We start from the raw sequence: 20,997 nt of genomic DNA on the forward strand, positions 1-20,997 counted from the left end.
CGACTGCGTCGGAAATACACCAAGTTCTCAAAGAACCTCTTGACTTAACATCCTTTGTCATTGTCAAAACAATGACATACTCTGCACCTTCTTTTGTAGATTCCGTCACAATATTTAGAACTCTTCTAAATCTAGCATAGACAACTTCTAGCTCATTGTGCTACTTTTAAAACAACACTTAGTCTAATTTGAGATTGAAATTATATTTTATATATGACAAAACCAATATCGGTGTAACACCTTACAGCGATTTGTTTGTCATTTCTTCATACAAAAATATATATATCCTTAGTTCTTCTAAAGTACTCAAGGATATTCTTACTTTATCAGATCCCATGATCATCTTATGAATCATTCCGGTATATGCTCATAACATTTTAGAGCACAAGATATCTGATTTTGTACATATTATTCGTGATCTAAAATCACTCATGTGTTTTTTTTTTTTTTACTCATCGAGTGTCAGATACACTCAAGTCTTGTTAAACCTTCACATGACAAGAACATTTTCTTAATATTTCTATATTGAACTATTTCAATATCCATTCTATGTACTTTGACTTAAACTTATTATGTGTTTCAATCTATCTTCATAGATCTTGACACTAAATATGTTTTAGTCCATATCCTTTCATTGAAGTTAATTTTCAATGAAACATTTTAATCAAGTATATAATTACATTATTTATAACCAACTATATGTCATCTACATAAAGTATTATAAATATGTCTCAGCGCTCCCACTTAATTTCTTGCAAATGCAAGCTTCTTCATCGTCTCTGATGAAATCAAAAAAAACTCTTTGACTATTTCATCTGGTGAAGATTCCTACTCCGCAATACTTACTTCATCCAATTGAAGTTCGTATACCTATCTAGTATTCCACAGACCAGCAAAACTCTTGGTTGTATCTTGTATACACCTTTAATACATACTTCTGATAAGTAATGTATTTTGCCATCCTACTAGCATATCTCCTAAAAGAAATATGTAGTGATTACTAGAATAATCCACATAGACTATAAGCATTGCTACGGAAGATCTAATCTTATCGTAGTCAACTCTTTGAACTTTGTTGTAAACTATTTTTCAACAAGTCGAGCTTTCTTCAAAGATATTTCATCCAAGTCCATCAATTTCATAGATCCATTTACTTTCAAAAAGTATTCATCTATCTTGGATTTTATGGCGTATAGCCATTTTAACGAAGTCAGGGCCCATCATAACTTCTTTGTTTGTAGTTGGTTTATCATTTGTTCAAAATCAATCCTTTGTTCACAAATCATTTATTTGATCACAAAGTAAACCATACCTACAAGATTCAATATGTACTTCGATCTCCATGGCTAAAATACTTTGTAGTCATGGGAGCCATGATCGTTATGGCCGCTTCCGAAACCAATTCCGATGCTGCGCTACTCTGATCATTATGCTCAGGTTCATAAACCTTATCAAATTATATTGTCCTCCCACTCAAATACTTCACTAGAAACAATTTCTCGGAAATAAGAAACATTGACAAACACTTTTGTCTTTGTCTTGTGGGAAGAATTCCCAATTAAAACTCTGGGATAACCAACAAAGACATTCATCCGATTTTGGTTGTAAACTCTTAGACCAAAATTTAAAGAAAAGACTATTAGGGTTTATACCCATACCATAACTTGTATGGTGTCATTTCAACGGATCATGATGATGCTCTATTTAGTGTAAAAGCGGTAGTCACTAAAGCATAATCCACAAAAATATAATGGCGTCATAATATTTTATCACATCATTAATCCAACAAGGTTTGGATACATATCTCGGATACTATATCATCATTATGATACTCCAAGAAATGTGAGTTGTAGAACAATTTCATAATTCTCTTAGATGTTCGCTAAAACTCGTAATTCAAATATTTCCACCATGATCCAATCATAGATATTTGATTTTTCTATTACGATGATTTCCACTTCATGCTGAAATTTATTTGAATCCTATTCAAATGTTTCAAACTTTTCCTTATTGAATATATCCACATATATACTCAATTCATTGTTTGAAAGTTTTCATGAAGTAGAAGAATCTTCCGCACATAACTATGCCCAGTGAACCACATATATCATTATGTATGTTTTCACTAAGTTAGTTGCCCGTTCAACTCTTCGGCCTATGAACGGTATTTCAGTCATTACCTTTTAGAAAAGATTTTGCAAGTGCCAAACGATTCAACAAATCGAATGACTCCAAAAATCCATTTGCATGGAGTTCCTTCATGCGATCTTTTCTAACATGACCTAAATTGCGGTTCCACAAATAAGTGGAATTCAAATCATTTGCCTTATGGCATTTTTAGCATCAGTGTTATGTATGTGTGTTTCACCATTAAGATTTATAATAACTTATCCATTGTACATGGAGTAATGTCATAATTTGAACAACTCATTGTTTTCATTTGACTAGAGCAAAATAACAATTATTAAGTTCTTTATTATAAATTCTAAGGGCTAGATAGAATGCCAACGACGAACATAATAACACTTTATTTTGTTCCAGACGTGCATTTCTATCATATTCCTTGTCAGTCACTTAGGCCATTGTATTCTTGTATTGCGTTGTTTTGTATGACACTTCATACCAACCAATATGGTACTAATACCCAAGAATTTCATTGTGTGACTTAACTAGGAATACAACCATAACATGTATATCATTTATATACACCTGAGCTAGACTTTCTAGTCTTTTCTTTTCTTTTGCCAAAATATCTTTTGCAGTTTCTCTTTTAGCTTTCCTCATTATTCAGAAAAACATTTCAACATCAATAACTTCTAGGTTTGTTGGTCAAATACCAATAACCTTGAGGTTCTTACTTTGAAGTTGATCATCATATGACAATTGTTTCAGATTTCACTATTAGTAAATTTGTAATACGATGAACAATTTCACTCATAATTTTATCCATCAATTCATGATAACTTTCTGAGACCATGTCTGTACATGCTAGGCTCATAAAGTTTAAACCTTAGTATTCGCATATGCAAATCTGGCTTGCACCCGTTGGAAGCACACGTAGAATCTATAACACCCGATCATCACGTGATGCTTCGAAACGACGAGTCTTATCAACGGTGCATACTAAGGACAATCACTTCATGGATATGCGAATATCGTTAGTGCCCCAATAGTTGGAGGATTGGGACGCCTTGCGTCTTCAACCTTCGTACATTCCCATAAAACTTATGAGTTTATGTAGTCTCACCAAATTTATATTCTATCATCTTGCAATAAGGTCTTAGATATCACATATATCTCGTACCTTGATTATTTCTGAAAACTAAATTTTCAGCTCCTTACTTTTCAAACAGATTTGAACTTCAAGTTTCACGGAGACAAGATAACTTTAGGTACTAATTGAAACCATAGCTATTTGAATCAACAATGTGAGGTTTACTAAAAGTTTGCAATAGGACTTAATCATTTCTTGATTCATTAACAATACGGTACCAAACTGTAAAGTTTCTTGTCAGATTTTAACAGTATTTCTATCTCAATTATAAGACTAGCGCATAGAAGTAAACGGATGCCAATACTACAAAATTAATTCAAAATACTACCCAGACTATGTTTATGATAATTAGTTCATGTTTTAATCTAATTACTAATGAACTCCCACTTAATACAACATCCCTCATAGTTGTTAAGTGGTACACGATCCAAATTCACTACACCAAACACCGATCATCACGTGAGATGATGTAGCTTCAATGGTGAACATCAACATGTTGATCATATCATCCATATGACTCGTGTTCAACCTTTCGGTTTCCGTTGTCCCGAGGCCATGTCTGTACATGCTAGGCTCGTCAAGCAAACCCAAGTATTCTGCGTGTGCAACATGGCTTACACCCGTTGTATGTGAATCGTTGAATCTATCACATCCGATCATCACGAGATGCTTCGAAGCAATAATGAGCCCATTACAACGGTGCATACGAGGGAAGAACACTTTATTATCTTGATATTAATGTGAGGGATCATCTTATAATGCTACCGTCGCGATCTAAGCAAAATAAGATGCATAAAGGATTAACATCACATGCAGTTCATATGTGATATGATATGGCCCTTTTATCTTTGCGCCTTCGATCTTCATCTCCAAAGCACGGACATGATCTCCATCATCAACGGGCATGATCTCCATCATCGTCGGCGTAGCGTCAAGGTTCATGGCGCCGTCTTCATGGTTGTTCACCTCATGTAGCAACTATTACAACTACTTTGAAATACTACTCAACATGAAAATTAAAGACAACCATAAGGCTCCTGCCGGTTGCCACAATACAATAATGATCATCTCATACATATTCATCATCATATCATGGCCATATCACATCACCAAACCCTGCAAAAACAAGTTAGACGTCTCTAATTTGGTTTGCATATTTTACGTGGTTTAGGGTTTTTGAGTAAGATCTAATCTACCTACGAACATGAACCACAACGGTGATACTAGTGTTGTCAATAGAAGAGTAAATTGAATCTTCACTATAGTAGGAGAGACAGACACCCGCAAAGCCTCTTATGCAATACAAGTTGCATGTCGAACGAGGAGCAAGTCTCATGAACGCGGTCATGTAAAGTTAGCCCGAGCCGCTTCATCCCACTATGCCACAAAGATGCAAAGTACTCAAACTAAAGATAACAAGAGCATCAACGCCCACAAACCATTGTGTTCTACTCGTGCAACCATCTATGCATAGACACGGCTGCGATACCACTTTGTAGGATAACGTTGCATAGAAAACAAAAATTTTCCTACGGCGAACACGCAATCCAAGCCAAGATGCAATCTAGAAGACGGTAGCAACGAGGGGGTATCGAGTTTCACCCTTGAAGAGATTCCAAAGCCTACAAGATGAGGCTCTTGTTGCTACGGTAGACGATCACTTGCCGCTTGCAAAAGCGCGTAGAAGATCTTGATCACGATCGGTTCCGGCGCCACGAACGGGCAGCACCTCCGTACTCGGTCACACGTTCGGTTGTTGATGAAGACGACGTCCACCTCCCCGTTCCAGCGGGCAGCGGAAGTAGTAGCTCCTCTTGAATCCGACAGCACGACGGCGTGGTGTCGGTGGCGGTGTAGAAGTCCGGCGGAGCTTCGCTAAGCTACGCGGGCAATATGGAGTGGAGGAGCAAAGCTAGGGTTTGGGAGGGGGTGGCCGGCCACTCTATGGGGGGCGGCCCGCGGGTGGTCTTGGGGTGGCCGGCCCCCTCCCTTGGCCCCTCATTATATAGGTGGATCCCAAGAGTTGGTGTCCAAGTCTTCGAATAAGACCCGAAACCAAAACCTTCCATAGGAGGGGGAAACCTAGCCCAACTAGGACTCCCACCCAAAGGTGGGATTCCCACCTCCCATGTGGGGGGTGGCCGGCCCCCTATGGTGGAGTCCACTTGGGACTCCACCCCATCTAGGGCTGGCCGGCCATGGAGGTGGAGTCCCTTGTGGACTCCACCTTCCTTGGTGGTTTCTTCCGGACTTTTCTAGAACCTTCTAGAACCTTCCATAGAACCTTCCGCGACATTTTATTTCACATAAAATGACATCCTATATATGAATCTTATTCTCCGGACCATTCCGGAACTCCTCGTGATGTCTGGGATCTCATCCGGGACTCCGAACAAATATTCAAACTTCATTCCATAATTCAAGTGCTACCATTTCAACATCCAACTTTAAGTGTGTCACCCTACGGTTCGAGAACTATGCGGACATGGTTGAGTACTCACTCCGACCAATAACCAATGGCGGGATCTGGAGATCCATAATGGCTCCCACATATTCAACGATGACTTTAGTGATCGAATGAACCATTCACATAAATTACCAATTCCCTTTGTCTCACGATATTTTACTTGTCCGAGGTTTGATCTTCGGTATCACTCTATACCTTGTTCAACCTCGTCTCCTGACAAGTACTCTTTACTCGTACCGTGGTATGTGGTCTCTTATGAACTCTTTCATATGCTTGCAAGACATTAGACGACATTCCACCGAGAGGGCCCAGAGTATATCTATCCGTCATCGGGATGGACAAATCCCACTGTTGATCCATATGCCTCAACTCATACTTTCCGGATACTTAATCCCACCTTTATAGCCACCCATTTACGCAGTGGTGTTTGGTGTAATCAAAGTACCTTTCCGGTATAAGTGATTTACATGATCTCATGGTCATAAGGACTAGGTAACTATGTATCGAAAGCTTATAGCAAATAACTTAATGACGAGATCTTATGCTACGCTTAATTAGGTGTATCCATTATATCATTCACACAATGACATAATCTTGTTATTAATAACATCCAATGTTCATGATTATGAAACTAATCATCCATTAATCAACAAGCTAGTTTAAGAGGCATACTAGGGACTTCTTGTTTGTCTACATATCACACATGTACTAATGTTTCGGTTAATACAATTCTAGCATGATATATAAACATTTATCATAAACATAAAGATATATAATAACCACTTTTATTATTGCCTCTTGGGCATATCTCCTTCAAGTTCTAAGGTTGTGGATGTGTTGTTGCCACTAGGGATAAAACATCGATGCTTTGTCTAAGGATATTTGTGTTGATTACATTACGCACCATACTTAATGCAATTGTCTGTTGCTTGCAACTTAATACCGGAAGGGGTTCGGATGATAACCTGAAAGTGGACTATTTAGGCATAGATGCATGCTGAATAGCGGTCTATGTACTTTGTCGTAATGCCCTGATTAAATCTCATAGTACTCATCATGATATATGTATGTGCATTGTTATGCCTTCTTTATTTGTCAATTGCCCAACTGTAATTCGTTCACCCAACATGCTATTTATCTTATGGGAGAGACACCACTAGTGAAATTTGGACCCCGGTCCATTCTTTACATCTGAAATACAATCTACTGCAATTGTTCTTTACTGTTCTTTGCAAACAAACATCATCTTCCACACTATATGGTTAATCCTTTGTTTACAGCAAGCCGGTGAGATTGACAACCTCACTGTTACGTTGGGGCAAAGTACTTTGATTGTGTTGTGCAGGTTCCACGTTGGCGCCGGAATCCCTGGTGTGGCGCCGCACTACATTTCGCCGCCATCAACCTTCAACGTGGTTCTTGGCTCCTACTGGTTCGATAAACCTTGGTTTCTTACTGAGGGAAAACTTGCTCTTTGTCGCATCACACCTTCCTCTTGGGGTTCCCAACGGACGTGTGTTAGCACTTAGCATCAAGCTCTTTTTCTGGCGCCGTTGCCGGGGAGATCAAGACACGCTGCAAGGGGAGTCTCCACTTCCAATCTCTTTACTTTGTTTTTGTCTTGCTTTATTTTATTTACTACTTTGTTTGCTGCACTAAAACAAAACACAAAAAAATTAGTTGCTAGCTTTACTTTATTTACTATCTTGTTTGCGTTCTCTATATTAAAAACACAAAAAAATTAGTTACTTGCATTTACTTTATCTTGTTTGCTTTATTTACTACTGTTAAAATGAATACTCCTGAAAACACTAAGTTGTGTGACTTCACTAGCACAAATAATAATGATTTCTTATGCACACCTCGTGCTCCACCTCTGCAATGTGAGAATTCTTTGAAATTAAACCTGCTTTACTAAATCTTGTCATGAGAGAGCAATTTTCTGGTGTTAGTTCGGATGATGCTGCTGCCCATCTTAATAATTTTGTTGAACTTTGTGAGATGCAAAAGTATAAGGATGTAGATGGTGACATTATAAAATTGAAATTGTTTTCTTTCTCCTTAAGAGGAAGAGCTAAAGATTGGTTGCTATCTTTGCCTAAGAATAGTATTGATTCATGGACTAAATGTAAGGATGCTTTTATTGGTAGATATTATCCTCCTGCTAAAATTATATCTTTGAGAAGTAGCATAATGAATTTTAAGCAATTGGATAATGAACATGTTGCTCAAGCATGGGAGAGAATGAAATCTTTGGTAAAGAATTGCCCAACCCATGGACTAACTACTTGGATGATCTTCCAAACCTTCTATGCAGGATTAAAATTTTCTTCGCGGAACCTATTGGATTCAGCTGCTGGAGGTACCTTTATGTCCATCACTCTAGGTGCAGCGACAAAGCTTCTTGATGATATGATGATAAATTACTCTGAATGGCACACGGAAAGAGCTCCACAAGGTAAGAAGGTAAATTAATCGAAGAAACCTCCTCCTTGAGTGATAAGATTGATGTGATTATGTCTATGCTTGTGAATGGTAGATCTAATGTTGATCCAAATAATGTTCCTTTAGCTTCATTGGTTGCTCAAGAAGAGAATGTTGATGTGAACTTCATTAAAAATAATAATTTCAACAACAATGCTTATAGGAATAATGCGGTAACAACTATAGGCCATATCATACGCTAATAGTAATGGTTATGGTAATTCTTATGGGAATTCTTACAACAATAATAGGAGTGTACCCCTGGTCTTGAAGCCATGCTTAAAGAATTTATTAGTACACAAACTGCTTTTAACAAATCTTGTTGAGGAAAAGCTTGATAAAATTGATATTCTTGCTTCTAAGGTTGATAGACTTGCCTCTGATGTTGATCTTTTAAAGTTGAAAGTTATGCCTAATAAGGATAATGATAATAAGATTGTTACTACAGCAAATGCCATCCAAGTTAGAATTAATGAGAATATAAGATTGATGGCTGAATTGCATGCTAGGTGGGAAAGAGAAGAAAACGAAAAACTTGCTAAAGAGAGTAATGTAGCTAAAGTTTGGACTATTACCACCACTAGTAATGATAATGATTCACATGTTGCTAAACCTCCTACTATTAATGGTAAAATAATTGGTGTTGGCAATGTTTCTACTCCTAGTGCAAAGCGTGCAAAAGCGTCTGAAAGCTGCTAAAACTATTGAAAGCTGTTTGTGATAAAACTGCTATTTTTCAAAATATTGGGGACAATGATCCCATTGCTGTAGATCATAATGATTTAGATTTTGATGATTTTCAAATCTCTGAGGTTATAAAGTTCTTACAAAAACTTGCTAAAAGTCCCAATGCTAATGCTATAAATTTGGCATTTACAAGACATATTACAAATGCTCTCATAAAAGCTAGAGAAGAGAAACTAAAACTTGAAACTTCTATTCCTAGGAAGTTAGAAGATGGTTGGGAGCCCATAATTAAGATGAGGGTCAATGATTTTGATTGTAATGCTTTATGTGATCTTGGTGCAAGTATTTCTGTTATGCCTAAGAAAATCTATGATATGCTTGACTTGCCACCATTGAAAAATTGTTATTTGGATGTTAATCTTGCTGATAATGCTATAAAGAAACCTTTGGGGAGGATTGATAATGTTAGTATTATGGTTAACAATAACCTTATCCCCATTTATTTTGTTGTCTTGGATATTGAATGCAATGCATCTTGTCCCATTATATTGGGAAGACCTTTTCTTGAGCTTGTTGGTGCTACTATTGATATGAAGGAAGGTAATATTAAATATCAATTTCCTCTCAAGAAAGGTATGGAACACTTCCCTAGAAAGAGAATGAAGTTACCTTATGATTCTATTATTAGAACAAATTATGATATTGATGCTTCATCTCTTGACAATACTTGATTCACACTTTCTGCGCCTAGCTGAAAGGCGTTAAAGAAAAACGCTTATGGGAGACAACCCATTATTTTACTTCTGCACTTTGTTTTATATTTGAGTCTTGGAAGTTGTTACTACTGCATCAACCTCTCCTTATCTTTATTTTATTGCAGTGTTGTGCCAAGTAAAGTCTTTGATAGTAAAGTCAATACTAGATTTGGATTCTCTGGCAGAAACAGATTTCTTGCTGTAACGAATTTGGGCAGGGTTCTCTGTAGGTAACTCAGAAAAATCTGCCAATTTACGTGTGTGATCCTCAGATATGTACGCAACTTTCATTCAATTTGAGTATTTTCATCTGAGCAAGTTAAGTGCCCCTGAAAAATTAGTCTTTACGGACTGTTCTGTTTTGACAGATTCTGCCGTTTATTTTGCATTGCGTGTTTTGCTATGCTTGATGGATTTCTTTGTTCCATTAACTTTCAGAAGCTTTGTGCAATGTCCAGAAGTGTTAAGAATGATTATGTCACCTCTGAATATATGAATTATGCACTAACCCTCTAATGAGTTTGTTTTGAGTTTGGTGTGGAGGAAGTTTTCAAGGGTCAAGAGTCACCTCTGAATATATGAATTATGCACTAACCCTCTAATGAGTTTGTTTTGAGTTTGTGTGGAGGAAGTTTTCAAGGGTCAAGAGAGGAGGAGGATGATACAATATGATCAAGAAGAGTGAAAAGTCTAAGCTTGGGGATGCCCCCGTGGTTCATCCCTGCATATTTTAAGAAGACTCAAGCATCTAAGCTTGGGGATGCCCAAGGCATCCCCTTCTTCATCGACAACTTATCAGGTCACCTCTAGTGAAACTATATTTTTATTCAGTCACATCTTATGTACTTTACTTGGAGCGTCTGTTTATTTTTATTTTTGTTTTGTTTGAATAAAATCGGATCCTAGCATTGTTTGTGTGGGAGAGACACGCTCATTGTTGCATATGAACACATGTGTTCTTAGCTTTATTCTTAATGTTCATTGCGAAGGTTGAACTACTTCGTTCATTGATATATGGTTGGAAACGAAAAATGCTGCATGTGGTAAATGGTATAATGTCTTGAATAATTTGATACTTGGCAATTGTTGTGCTCATATAGATCATGTTTAAGCTCTTGCATCATGTACTTTGCACCTATTAATGAAGAACTACATAGAGCTTGTTAAAATTTGGTTTGCATGATTGGTCTCTCTAAGTCTAGATATTTTCTGGTTGAGGTGTTTGAACAACAAGGAGACGATGTAAAGTCTTATAATACTTACAATATGTTCATATGTGAGTCTTGCTGCACCATTTTGTACTTGATTTTGCTTCAAACAACCTTGCTAGCCTAGCCTTGTATTGAGAGGGATTCTTCTCGTGCATCCAAATCCTTGAGCCAAAAACTATGCCATTTGTGTCCACCATACCTACCTACCACATGGTATTTCTCTGCCATTCCAAAGTACATTACTTGAGTGCTACCTTTAAACTTCTATTCTTTGCCTTTACAATACATAGCTCATGGGAAAATAGCCTAAAAACTATTGTGATGAAGAATATGTACTTATGTGTCTTATTTCCTAATAAGTTGCTTGTTGAGCGGTAACCATGTTTCTGGGGACGCCATCAACTTTTACCTTTGTTGAATATCATGTGAGTTGCTATGCATGTTCGTCTTGTCTGAAGTAAGGGCGATTTTCATGATCAAATGGTTTGAGTATGCATATTGTTAGAGAAGAACATTGGGCCGCTAACTAAAGCCATGATCCACGGTGGAAGTTTCAGTTTGGACACAAATCCTCAATCTTTTATGAGAATATTATCTATTGTCAAATGCTTATGCATTAAAGAGGAGTCCATTATCTGTTGTCTATGTTGTCCCGGTATGGATGTCTAAGTTGAGAATAATCAAAAGCGAGAAATCCAATGCGAACTTTCTCCTTAGACCTCTGTACAGGCGGCATAGAGGTACCCCTTTGTGACACTTGGTTGAAACATATGTTATGCAATGATAATCCGTGTTAATCCAAGCTAATTAGGACAAGGTGCGAGCACTATTAGTATTCTATGCATGAGGCTTGCAACTTATGGGATATCTTATACATAACACATATGATTTATTACTACCGTTGACAAAATTGTTTCTATGTTTTCAAAATGAAAATCTCTAGCACAAAAATAGTAATCCATGCTTCCCTCTGCGAAGGGCCATTCTTTTACTTTATTGTTGAGTCAGTTTACCTATTCTTTCTATCTTAGAAGCAAACACTTGTGTAAACTGTGTGCATTGATTCTTACATGTTTACCTATTGCACTTGTTATATTACTTTGTGTTGACAATTATCCATGAGATGAACATGTTGAAGTTGAAAGCAACCGCTGAAACTTATATCTTCCTTTGTGTTGCTTCAATGCCTTTACTTTGAATCTATTGCTTTATGAGTAACTCTTATGCAAGTCTTATTGATGCTTGTCTTGAAAGTATTATTCATGAAAAGTCTTTGCTATATGATTCAGTTGTTTACTCATTATCTTCACCAATGTTTTGAATCGCTGCATTCATCTCATATGCTTTACAATAGTATGATCAAGATTATGATAGCATGTCACTTCAGAAATTATCCTTGTTATCGTTTACCTACTCGAGGCGAGTAGGAACTAAGCAGGGATGCACGATACGTCTCAAACGTATCTATAATTTCTTATGTTCCATGCTACTTTTATGATGATACTCACATGTTTTATACACATTATATGTCATTATTATGCATTTTCCGGCACTAACCTATTGACGAGATGCCGAAGAGCCGATTCTTTGTTTTCTGCTGTTTTTGGTTTCAGAAATCCTACAAAGGAAATATTCTCGGAATTGGACGAAATCAACGCCCGAGGCTTATTTTTCCACGAAGCTTCCGAAGGCCGGGGAGAAGCGAAGTGGGGCCACGGGGCGCCGCCACACTAGGGCGGCGCGGCCTAAGGGGGCCGCGCGGCCCTAGCGTGTGGGGCCCCCGTGACTCCTACGACTCCGCCCTTAGCCTACTTAAAGCCTTCGTCGCGAAACCCCTCTGCATGCGAGAGCCACGATACGGAAAACATTCCAGAGACGCCGCCGCCGCCAATCCCATCTCGGGGGATTCAGGAGATCGCCTCCGGCACCCTGCCGGAGAGGGGAATCATCTCCCGGAGGGCTCTTCATCGCCATGATCGCCTCCGGATCGATGTGTGAGTAGTTCACCCCTGGACTATGGGTCCATAGCAGTAGCTAGATGGTTGTCTTCTCCTCATTGTGCTATCATGTTAGATCTTGTGAGCTGCCTATCATGATCAAGATCATCTATTTGTAATGCTACATGTTGTGTTTGTTGGGATCCGATGAATATTGAATACTATGTCAAGTTGATTATCAATCTATCATATATTTTGTTTATGTTCTTGCATGCTCTCCGTTGCTAGTAGAGGCTCTGGCCAAGTTGATACTTGTAACTCCAAGAGGGAGTATTTATGCTCGATAGTGGGTTCATACCTCCATTGAATGCAGGGACGATGACGAGAAAGTTCTAAGGTTGTTGATGTGCTGTTGCCACTAGGGATAAAACATCGATGCTTTGTCTAAGGATGTTTGTGTTGATTACATTACACACCATAATTAATGCAATTGTCTGTTTCTTGCAACTTAATACCGGAAGGGGTTCGGATGATAACCTGAAAGTGGACTATTTAGGCATAGATGCATGCTGGATAGCGGTCTATGTACTTTGTCGTAATGCCCTGATTAAATCTCATAGTACTCATCATGATATATGTATGTGCATTGTTATGCCTTCTTTATTTGTCAATTGCCCAACTGTAATTCGTTCACCCAACATGCTATTTATATTATGGGAGAGACACCACTAGTGAACTGTGGACCCCGGTCCATTCTTTACATCTGAAATACAATCTACTGCATTTATTCTTTACTGTTCTTCGCAAACAAACACCATCTTTACGGTTAATCCTTTGTTTACAGCAAGCCGGTGAGATTGACAACCTCACTGTTACGTTGGGGCAAAGTACTTTGATTGTGTTGTGCAGGTTCCACGTTGGCGCCGGAATCCCTGGTGTTGCGCCGCACTACATTTCGCCGCCATCAACCTTCAACGTGGTTCTTGGCTCCTACTGGTTCGATAAACCTTGGTTTCTTACTGAGGGAAAACTTGCTACTGTACGCATCACACCTTCCTCTTGGGGTTCCCAACGGACGTGTGTTAACTGCACGCATCACACACCCCGCCCGGGTTCTTCCTTCGCTAGTTCTGTATTTGGATGACATGGCACTCTCCTCTTGTATGTGCACCATGTATGCTACTATGTGCACCATGTATTCTACTATGTGCATTTTATGCTATTTATGTGAATTATGGTGAATTTGGATGAATTATGGTGAATTTTGATGAATTTGGATGTATTCGGATGTAGAACTGCTAAACTGTGCAAACTGGACTGCTGGACGGTGCAAACTGGACTGCTGAAAAACAAAAAAACAAAAATCGAACAGGTCTACGCCAAGGGCAATGCCGTCGGCATAGACCCTTGCTGCGACCATATGGTCAGGTCTATGCCGAGGGCAATGCCGTCGGCATAGACCTCCGCCTGGCAGCCGCATGCAGCGTGCCGCGTGTCCCTGCATGGCCCATGCAGACGCCGAGGGGTGGCCGTCCGCGTAGACGGCGCAGGTGGCAGCCGCGCGACGCGCCACGTCGCTCCACGGCGCGCAGATGGCTGCCCTATGCCGAGGGCAATGCCGTCGGCGTCTGGGGCGCTCAGTTAACGGCGACGGCGCGCCGTGGCGAGACGCCGAGGGTGAAGCCGCACCGTCGGCATCGGAAGCGTACGCCGACGGCCGGGCCTATGCCGACGGTAGTGTGCCAGGTGCCGAGGGACCTGAACGGCGAGGCGATATGCCGAGGGCTGCCGTCGGCGTAGCCTACGCCGAGGGCCAGGCGTGGCTACGCCGAGGGCAGCCGGCCGTCGGCGTCTACGTCGATTCCTGTAGTTGCAAGAGTATAGGTTCTAGATACGTTAGCTTTTTTTTTTAGATAAGGGAGCAAAACCGCTCCAGCCTCTACATCAATTGATGCACACGGCCATTTTATTGAAATATTCAACATTCGAGTACGGAAAAATCATAAAATACAGTCATGGATCTGATGTAGTTGCGACATAAATCAACCAACGGAACAAACACGACACAAAACTAGGCTAGCCATACTCTATCCTATTACTGTGTCGTCATCTAGTAGCCCGGAAAAAGAAGTTCTGAGTAAGAAGATTATTTTTTACCGTTAGCTGGAGGCAATTTACCGTTTACAGTAGGAAGATTACTTTTTATATTATTTTCAGTTGTACCTCTGTCTGATGTTTTCTTCTAGCAACATCTGGGTTTGAAGTGGATTAGGGTTTTCCTCCTCTTTAAAACGAGGCAATGTCATGTCATATTTTTTGCTGCAAAAATAGCTTGCCAAAATTTTATATTTCTATGAAACAAGAGTGTGATAGTCATCTGAACAACTACTCAGGTGTTGATGCTGGAGTTGAGTAACTCAGGTTATGCAAGTTGTGCTTGGTGGATCCAAACTAATGTGAAAGCAATCACTTGCATGCTAGAGGAATATGCGAAGCACAAGCGTCAGATTGTGTCGTCGACATTTTAGCTTGCAAGTAGTGTTGCACCAAAAGTTATTCTGAATTTTTTTCCTGTTCAGAAACTTGAGCATCGAGGCTACACTTTTATATTGCTGTCGACTAATGTTATGGTGATCAATGGCACACCTTAGCAAAACCAACCTTGTGCGTTCAACCCTGTGAATGTTCAGCACGTTGCATTACAGATTTGAACTTGTTTACTAGCAGAAGCATCTTGTGCTCATCTCGTGCCCAGTGAATTTATCAACCTATTCATTATGCTTAGGAGACTGAAACAAATGCATTTGGGTTTTTACATCTTAGCAGTTGGTTGGATATTAACATTGTGCTCTGCCATTTGGATTTCCATATGTTCAGGTTGGTGCACATATACTTCAGGTATCATAAAAGAAGGTTTAGGTGGTCACATCACAAAACATCACCAAACAGTACACAAAGATCAATAGGCGGGATAAGAATTCCAGTCATGTTTTTCAGAGTTCAGTGCAAAACTGAACTTCACTTCTAGATAATAGGACTTCAGAGTTCGGTGCACTCAAATTCAGAGTTCAGTACTACGCTCAAATTTTGTACAGCGAAAACCTGTCATGCAAGGTTTGTTTTTTTGCCACTAAATCAGTTAATAGCATTAAAACAATGTATCTCACAATCTTTATTCTTGGGCTTGTTCATGGGAAGGAGAAGATAGTTGATGACAACACATATTTTCGGAAGAAGGGCCGTTTTTGCTATTTGTCACGGTCCCACGGGAACAGAGGACAAAATGAAGTGAATTTATAGAGTACCAGGGATGTTTTCGAAACGGGATACCATATGTCCAGCGTGGCAACCAACAACGGAATTCGTACTAAATGAACCTATTTTGCACTTGAAAATAAAGTTTATGTACTAGGCTACACCAACTTGAAAGTTTGTGAATGAAACTGCACATCCAAGACAAGTTAGTGTATTGCCGATGTTATTAAGTCAACTAAAATGTGTCAACATACATCCATGCCATACTAACCACAAACTTAAACCAACACGCAGCCGACACCTTCACTTATGAATAATTCATTTGATGATCGAATCACAATGAAAATACCAATAAAAATGTGTTGCACTGTTGGCTGATGAAGTTGCACACCTAAGCCGTGCATCACAGTACCAGTGCATCGGTGATGCCGCCATGGCCAGGATGGGAGAATACGCGATCACTTGAGATGTTGACACATCAGCTCGTTGTTCACATTTTCAAACATGTAAAGTAACAAATTGGTCATCACATTTACCTTGAGACAAATGAATTCAGTTAACGAAAACAAGTGCGACCTGACCCCAGTAGATTGGTGACTTCGACATTCAACAAGATCTCGCCTTACAAGATCTCTATGTTCGCCTTACACTTCCCCTCTCATACTGGTATTGTGACATGTGGGCGACGAGCTAGACGAGTCTGAGAGCATCTCCAGTCGCATCCCTAAACTGTCCCCCAAAGAGATTTAGGACGCGCCGGACAAAAACACGTTCCCAGCCGCGTCCCCCAAAGCCTATTTTTGTACAGCGCGGTTCGATACGGTGTCCGGCGTCCCGAGTCCGTCCCCACCACACAACGAAAAGCGAGACGTGCTCCCACCTGTCGGCAACTATTTTCATAAACCGTTGGTTCGTGCCTTTTTCTCATCACGCCTTCCCTCCCGCGCCTCCCACCCCTCTCGCTGTTGGATTTGCCGGCCATTTCGACGGCTGATCTCTTCTGAGAGTCGGCACCGTCGTCGCGGTTGGCACTCTCGCCAGACGTTTCGCCGCCGCCGCTTCGCCAGCGTGTCCCAGAATGCGGCATCAAATCCGCCCCACCTCCGCGCACACAAGGTGTTCGACGACTTGCCAGGTAGGCGTGATTGTTCGTTGCCTCGTTTGCCGTGACGCAATTTTAACCATTGATTTTTCTTCAGACATGGATAGCGACGACGAGATGCTTGTCCGACTGCTGGAGGACGAGCAAGCCTTCGACGACAACCTCCGGAAGCATTTGCTGATCATCGTGTCCCTCCAGGACATGCTTGACGCCGAGGCGGAGACGAGGAAGAAGCCGCGCCGCGGAGGATCAAGGCTGGGGAGAAAGAAGTCAAAGCCCCGGCAGAGGATTGAGGGGCATACCATGCTGCACAACAACTACTTCGCAGATGACGCAGCACATGCCGACAATTTTCGGCGCCGGTATAGGATGAGCAAGGGTTTGTTCATGAATATCCTCCACGGCGTTCGAGAGTTCGACCCCTACTTCAAGCTCAAGCACGACGTTGTAGGCGTTGTCGGGTTCTCGTCGATTCACAAGTGCACCGCCGCCATGAGGATGCTTGCATACGGAGCACCTGCCGATACACATGACACCTACCTTCGCATGAGTGAGTCTACTGCCATTAAGTGCATGTACAAGTTTTGCCGAGCTGTGGTGGAAAAGTTTGGCAAATACTACTTAAGAGGGCCAACTGAGGAAGAGACTGCAATGATCATGGCACAAAATGTTGCCCGAGGATTTTCTGAAATGCTTGGAAGCATCAATTGCATGCACTGGTCATTGAAGATCTGCCCTTTCGCTTGGCAAGGTATATATACAAAGGGCGTCATGGATACTGCTGTGTGGTGCTTGAAGCTGTGGCAGATTATGACCTGTGGATTTGGCATTCTTTTTTTGGCATGGCGGGATCACACAATAACATCAACGTGTTGCAGCAGTCTTCGGTGTTCAGCAGACTAGTGGAAGGGCATGCTCCACCATGTAACTATGAGATCAATGGCTACCAATATACCAAAGGCTATTATCTAGCCGATGGTATATATCCAAAATGAGTCACTTTTGTCAAAACAATCTCGGCTCCATCAGGTCAGAAGAATTCCCCCTTTACTGCGCGACAAGAGGTTTGCAGGAAGGATGTCGAGCGGGCATTTGGTATGCTTCAAGCTGTTATCACCAGATTTTGGCCAAATCAGGATATGGGCCGTAATTGAGATGGGCTTGGAGGATATACACGTAAAGTGTCTCTGAAGCGGCCTTGTACGGGAATTTGGGCTAGATTGCCCGCATATCTGTATATTATAGTAGATTGCATCTTAGTTTAGAATCGCGAGATAGAGTTTAGCCCGTACACGGTTAGGTTTATTCCCGGATTAGAAAGTCCACGGACTATAAATATGTATCTAGGGTTATTGAGAAGGGAGGACGACCACGTTCACAACAAACACAATCTAGGTGCATCACCACCCCTTGTTTCGAGGGTTTCTTCTGGGTAAGCATCATGCTGCCTAGATCTTGCGATCTAGGCAGTATAGGTTTATTCGTTATCTGGTGTTGCTCGTACTGAAGCCTTGTTGATGGCGAGTAACACTACTTATCGTAGATGTTTTGGGGCTTGCATCGGTGTTCTTCTGATATGCTTGCTTAGCTATGCTGCCCCTCGATGTCTAGCCGCCCTTACACCTATCTTAGGTGTAAGAGCGGCATCTTGCTTCATCTTTATTTAGTAGATTCGATCTGTTATAGTTGCTCCTTGTTCTTCAAGGATTAGTTTGATATCCGTATGGTTAGGCCTTGCAAACGGGTTGAACGATCCGGTAGTGCGTTAGGTATGGTTTGCTGATCCTAGAAGGGATGTTCCAGGAATCGACTCCATGTTGGTTTTTAGGCCTCTTTTAGCGTTAGTTTTCCATCATCTTTCGTATCTGCTAGGCTCAATTACGCGTAGGATGCTCCGGTTATACGGTGAAAACCCTTAACTGTCGTAGATCGATTTAGCTTAATATTAATGAAGCAGGATACCCACGTTATTGCAAGATCTAACATGAACCATGGGTCAATCAGCTCTTTGAGCCGATGAGCAGGGTAACCTGAGAGCCGATCGAGGCTCATTTAATGTGTACGTGTCTACCATGCAGGAAACTAATCGAAGCGATCAAACACCTTCCTGACCAGGTATAGGTCAGGTGGCACGGCCTTTCGACCGTCAGGACGTGTGCCAGAGCATTGCGGGCCATCGCCCGAGGGACCAGGGCCCACCAGCCGTCCTGGGAGCCTCCCGGCTCTTCGTGTTGCTCGTCGCTGCTCGCCGGTGGGTTTTGGCAGGCAACACATTCTGGCACGCCCGGTGGGACAGTCTGCAGCAACCACGTCAACATCTGCAGCTGAGATGTCGGACGAACAAGTCAAGTACGAAGATCTGCCTGAAGAGCACAAGAAGAAGTATGATGAGCTTAAGGCTCTCTTCGAAGCCGATCTCATCGGCTCTTTCGAAAAAACCCGTTCACATGGCATTAGGTTCAAAGGATTCACACCCGAAGGCGTGCTCGATGGAGTAGATCTGTCTCTTCCTTCGGAGGAGCGCACCAGAGCCCTGCGCCAGGAAACCAATTATATGGTGGCTCATTCTCTACATCGTCATTCTGAGAGCCTGGTGAACGCTTTCGAGCGTGTTGCGCTTCGTGTGGTTCAGGAAATCATGAAGCATCAGCATTCTCCGTCAGGACCTGCCCTAGGGACTCACCAAGGAGAATTACCGTTCCACACCAGACCGCAACTGCCATTCACGCTTGCAGCTCCACAGCAACAAGGTTCACCGGCGTACGTCGTCTACAAGGTTGGAGGTGATCCTGGCGATTACCAATTCCTGTATGAGCGGCCCAAAGAGATCCCACATGGATACGTGTGCACATACGTGTGACCCCCATTGCAACAGCCCCAGGTGCACACGAACCAGATTACGAGCGGGAGGGATTCTTTGGAGCAGGAGGGAGGTGCAGGAGCGGACAACGAGAAACAGGCGTGGCTAGCTAATATGCCACCAGAACGAGTCATGAAAGCTCAGCCCCTGCAGCTCATACCATGGATCAAATCAGTGCAATCCTGAGAGATCAGTTCGGTATCCTGCCAAAGAGGAGAACAATCGGCTATTCCAAGCCGTATCCCAACGAATATGACCTGATCCCGCTGCCGCCCAAGTATCGGCTCCCTGACTTCACAAAGTTCAGTGGATCAGAAGGGTATAGCTCAATTGAGCATGTGAGCCGATATTTGGCACAGTTGGGCATGGTTTCAGCATCAGACCCGCTACGTGTAAGGTTCTTTGCGCAATCTCTCACGGGTCCAGCTTTTGGGTGGTACACCTCGTTGCCACCAGATTCAGTTCGGACATGGAAGCAACTGGAAGAGCAGTTTCATGTACAATACCACTCAGAAGCTACCGAAGCTGGCATTGCCGATCTGACGCAGGTGCGGCAAAGGCGGGGAGAGACGGTGTCTGAGTACATTCAGCGTTTCATAACTGTCAAGAACCGATGTTATTCGGTTCGTTTAACTGAGAAAGAAGCAGTCGAGCTGGCAGTGGCAGGCCTCGCAGCGCCACTCAAGGATCTGACTTTTCAAGTAGAATACAATTCACTGGCACACATGGTTCAGAAGTTAACATTATATGAACAGCGCCACCCAAAATTGTACCAAGACAAGTTCAAGCGCCCGATAGGCCTGGTCGAGGCAGATGAAGTTGAAGACTTTGCAGAAGACCAGGAAGTCGCCGTGGCTGAATGGACTCGGGGGGAGGCCCCGTGTCCTGCAAATGGGTAAAACAACCAGGGCCTTCGAAAGGGTTCGACTTCGATATAAGCAAGACTGAGCAGATATTCGACTTAT

Source organism: Lolium perenne, chromosome 5 (assembly GCF_019359855.2).
Source record: "Lolium perenne isolate Kyuss_39 chromosome 5, Kyuss_2.0, whole genome shotgun sequence".
NCBI lineage: Eukaryota > Viridiplantae > Streptophyta > Magnoliopsida > Poales > Poaceae > Lolium > Lolium perenne.